Source organism: Orycteropus afer, unplaced genomic scaffold (assembly GCF_000298275.1).
Source record: "Orycteropus afer afer isolate SDZICR_OR568_19922 unplaced genomic scaffold, OryAfe1.0 scaffold00084, whole genome shotgun sequence".
In the NCBI taxonomy this organism is placed as follows: Eukaryota; Metazoa; Chordata; class Mammalia; order Tubulidentata; family Orycteropodidae; genus Orycteropus; species Orycteropus afer.
In genome coordinates, this window is record NW_006921671.1 from 306,415 (window position 1) to 311,540 (window position 5,126).

General features: G+C 34.5%; 1 pseudogene; it reads right to left on the minus strand.

The window, feature by feature from the left end:
* Nucleotides 1-2,005: 2,005 nt before the first annotated feature.
* LOC103197860 lies at nt 2,006-4,536 on the minus strand (annotated as a pseudogene).
* Nucleotides 4,537-5,126: the final 590 nt, after the last annotated feature.

The following is a 5,126-nucleotide window of genomic DNA, read 5'->3' on the forward strand; positions in this document are numbered from 1 at the left end:
AAAACATTATGCTATAGAAAACAATTAAAACCACTCAAAAGGAAGAAGGTTGGGCAATCTACTTCCATAGTGATAATGTCTCGGAAACCCAAGGAGGTGTCACTATGAGTCGGGTTCGACTCGACGGCAAATAACCACATAGAAAACAATTAAAACCATAGTGTGATTTTATTCAAGTATTAGGGTTTAAGAATTCATTTGAACTTGATTCTTAGCACATTCATCTTTGAATGACACATTTAATGCAAGATTATGTTTCATTTTTCACAGGTCAAACTCAATGTTTGCTATTGCTGTGATTAATAATAAAATTATATTATAAATTTTCTTTACTTATTTCAATTATTACACTCAACCTATAAACACAGGTTAACAAACTTTTTTTAAAAAATGCAAAAATAAAATATAAACAGTTTTTAAATTCCCTCCAAATTCCTGGCTTAATAAGTAAGGTCTTTTTCATTTTGAGGAAGAAAAGGTCCCAGACATCAAGCTGTTCACAAAAATAACCCACACCTTCAAATTTAGGAAAAAAATCTTAACATTATTGTACTAATTATTTTTCTAGGGGATGCAATTGATATAACAACTCTCATTAACAAAAATACATTTGTGTTGAACAGCCCTACACAGCACTCTTACCTGGGGTAGAATAACACATATACCTCTAACTAAAAGCTGTTCTCAGGTGCTATTCAACTAAATGAGATTACCTTTGCAGTTAGGAAAACGATTGCTGAAGTTATGTATGAATGGTGAGAAGTTTGGGAGGCAATTGATAAAAACCATATGTCTTTTTTTAAAGTTGTTATTGTTACATCTAAGAAGTACCAAAAATAACAACAAAAATTACAGGTAAGGCTAAGCTATGCGGTCACTAAGGAGTACAGGGAGGATGCAGATTGTCAGAGGGAAATGACAAAAAAATGACTATCTATTTAATTTTTGTGCAGTGTTTTAGCAGAAATGTATTATTTATAATAAAAATGTCCCAACACTTAGTTATAACAAAATTTTTCATAAGCGCAGCTCACATGTATCAATATATTTAAAGGGCTAAAACTATGCTAATTTACTTTTGAACCTTCTGATGCATTGCAGTCAGAGCTGTCATTGTTACTTCAATACAATTATGCTTCCAATCAAAAATCACGTAGTTCCCTCTGCACGTGCCATAAGCAGGCGCTGTCGTTTCCTTTGCTTCTGAAGTTTTTATAGTCACTGATTTGTCAAAATTTCTGGAGTTTTAGCTACAACACTGTGGTGAATAGTATTTTTACACATATGAAAAATATGTTTGAGAATTAAGTACTAATTAAAGGAAAACAAGGAGAAAAGTTAAAAAAAAAGGCTTCTGCTCAGTTACTATTTATGCTGTAATTAAATGTAGAAAGATTTTATAATTTTGTTGTTATTATTCATATAACATAAGAAATATTATGAAAGATACAATTATAGTTATCATATATTACTCTGATTAAAATCAATAATAAATATTACTAAGGTTTCTTAAGCTCCTGTGGGAGCTCTGGTAGCGTAGTGCCTAAGGCACTTGACTGCTAACCAGAAGGCTGGTGGTTCAAACCCACCAGCCACTCCTCAGAAGGAAGTTTGGGCAATCTACTTCTGTAGTGATACTGCCTTGGAAACCCAAGGAGGGGTCCCTATGAGTCAGGTCCGACTCAACAGCACATAACAACAACAACAAGGTTTCTATATTATTTTCATGGTAGGAGGTCCACAGGTTGGAGGTATGTGACACCATGAGTTACCATACTTGTGACACCAACCCTAATAATGCCACTGGACTAAAGGAGTGTTAAAGGGAGTGAAAATGGAACTAGACACAGGACAATATGAACTAATGAAACTAGGTAGGACATGGTTGGGGTATCAGTGAACATGTGCTGAAGATACTAGGGGAGAAGATCTAGTGAAAAGTTTCATCTTAGACAAGAACCTAAATAAATAATGGGAAAAGATTTCTAAAGCTCACTATGTACATTTAAGAGTCATCTTCACCATTGGCACAGTTTCTATCATCCTCTCCTTCCTCATCCTCTTTAACGTTATTCTTGATCAACTCCAGGGGGTGATCACTGATCTTCTTTATCATCATGCAGTAGGTCTCCCTCCGCAGCAGAGTTTTCTGCACCTCCCTCAGACATCATCTTCCCATCAGATGCTGATGCTCATGGGGAGCTGATGCTCTATTCCTCTTGTAACATCATTCTTTATCTCTACTCCTTGTTTTCTCTGTTCCTTTTCAGTTTTTTTCCAGTAAAGAATACAATATTCTGTTTTATCTGGGTCAATTCTTTACGGTCTGAAGGTCACCTCCTTTCAATTTCCTAGACTTGGATGAAGATCCCTGCTGTCTATTTGAAGTTATTTTTACCATTTCCTGAGGTATTTCCTGATACACGTGGTATTTTGAGGGCACTACAGACCAAGCAATAGGAAAACAAGGAAGAAACCATGCTGGGTGGCTATACATCCTGTCATAATTCCATTGAAAGTCCTAGTCCAAGTCAAAATAAGAGCTGCAGGTCACACGTGCATTACCTTGATTGGTTGGCTTTTGACTCTGCAGCCAGATGCATATCCAAAACTTGATGAGTAATCATTCTGCCATCCTCTCTTGCTATAGCAGCCCAGGAATTTCTCTCATTCACATACTGAATGGAGGCAAAGCCCTTATGAACAGAAAACCCACAATTTTGCCTTATTTTGAGAAGGTTACCTCCACTTCAGACTTCTTATCACAATGAGATTTCCACCAAGTACATGGGAGTTCATGGAGTAAAGATCTCTCTCCTTGATAACATTGCTAGCTATGGTGTTTGTGTTTCACACAGCTGAAAAATGTAGCTAAATATCAAAACAATTTCACTCAAGCAAAGTACATTTCAAGTCAACTGAAGGAATAAGGAGGGAGAAAAGATTATGTTCTGAATCTCCTACTCCTGTATTCTGCATGAAATAGACTGTTGTTCGAGGTCTGCAATGTGACCCCGATCACTCAGTCTTCGTCTCTTCACAAAATGGCCAGTTTATCAAAAGTTTGCCTATACTTTTAGATGAATAATTAATGTTACAACCTTGAAGCCTAAAGTAATTGTATGTCTGAAAACAGTCAAGAGGTAGGAGGTGAGGTGAAATATATAGGGATGAGCTCTTTCCTAATCTTGTGGAGAATAAGCAGACTAATAATAAATTCATAATTTGAGAAATTTAGTGTATGTTATCCATAGGAAACATGTAATAAAAAGGGAAACTGTCTTGATGGCAATGGGTTCAGCATCTTCATGAGCAAGAGAGAGGAAGCAGTATAGGTATGCTTGGTTCTATAACCTTTATAATGTGAAGCAACTAATCTTGTCTGTTTTTTATATATTCAGAAGTAGAGTTAAAATATATTATCCAGAATTCGATGAAAGTTCACAGAAGATCTAGAGCAAAATTATATAAAAATAAAATGATTTAACAGACCAATTAAGATTAAAGAGAAAGAGACTTTATTTTATTTTATTTTATTGTTTAATACTGTATTGTTAAAAAATATTCTCCATATGCATCAGTTATTTTTATAGCGACAAAAATGTCTATTGATTATTATCAGGTTTAGCTCTAAGACATCATAACAAGGTATCTTATTAAAAAGTGCTTCTTTAAAATGCTCTTTTTTTCATTCTGGTTCAAAGATATTTTTTATTTAGAACACATAGGAACTGAAAAGAAATATCATGTATAACACCATTTCCATGAGAAGGGTAACCCTTTTTAATGAAACACAATTTGATGAGTTTATACAATTTTTAATACTAACTAAATGGATGAAATTGTATGAATCTATATATAATTATACATTATTTCAGAATATCTATTTATCATTCAGAAAACTATTCTGAAGTATAAATATTGCAATGCAGTTTCACATTTCTGTAACAATCACCAATCTTGCAAACTGTTCTTCATATTCACAATTTTATTATCAATTAGTAATTATTTACAAAGGTTGGGCAATCTACTTCTGTAGTGACACCACCTCGGAAACCCAAGGAAGGGTAGCTATGAGTCGGATCTGACTGGACGGCAGTGTGTTGTTTGTTGATGTTTTATGATTATATAACTTAAAAATCAAATTGATATAAATAAGTGATGAAATAAATAAATAAATGGGAGAAAATAGACAAATCTCCCATGCAGAAGAATTCCAAATAATTTGTCTAAATACTTCACCTTCAGGAAGTGCCACTTATCTGTCTATTCAAATGTGCAATGCACACAGGATTCCCATCCAGAATATCAGATGGAAAGGGGGAAGGAGTAATTTTACAGTGGAGAAACCTCACTAATATTACCTTAGCCAAGTGATCAAGGCTTACATCCAAAGCAGCTACTCATGTTGATAGCCTGTACCATCAGCATGATACTTTGCCTTTCCAGTCTGCCTCAAAATACCTTAGTCTAATCAGACAAATCCCAATTGAGGGACCTTCTTCCAAATACCTGACTGGTACTTCTCAAAACCATCTAGATCATCAAAAACAAAGGAATTCTGGGAAACTGTTACAGCCAAGACAAACTTAAAGAGACATGATTGCTAAAAGGAATCCTGAAGTATGGATTTCATTTAATAATAATGTATCAATATTGATTTATTAACTGTAGCAATGTATAATACTAAGCAGTGGGGGAATTGAGTGTGGAGTATGTGGGGACTCTCTCTACTATCTTCATAATTTTAATGTAAATTAAAAAATATAGTAAAATGTAAAAGTTTATTTTAAAAAAAGCTATTCGAAAAAATTCAGATTGAGAGAAGCATGACTTTAGGTAGCCACTACATTTTTCAAGAAGTCTCTTTTCAAAAGAAATTACCTTCTATCTACTCAGGAAACTGCATTGCAATTTTAAAGTCAAACCGGTCCACTAGTCACATCTCTGAAACTCACTAAGCTTCCCACCAATAAGCAAAGCATGGCTGTATGCATAAGCACTAACCAGTTAGACCATTTCATGGTAACCCAATCAGTTTAGCCATCTTGAAATCAGTGGTTGCTCTTGATACAACTGATTGAGCAGCAAAGATCAGTTCTTATGGTAAAAGTGTTAGCAATGAT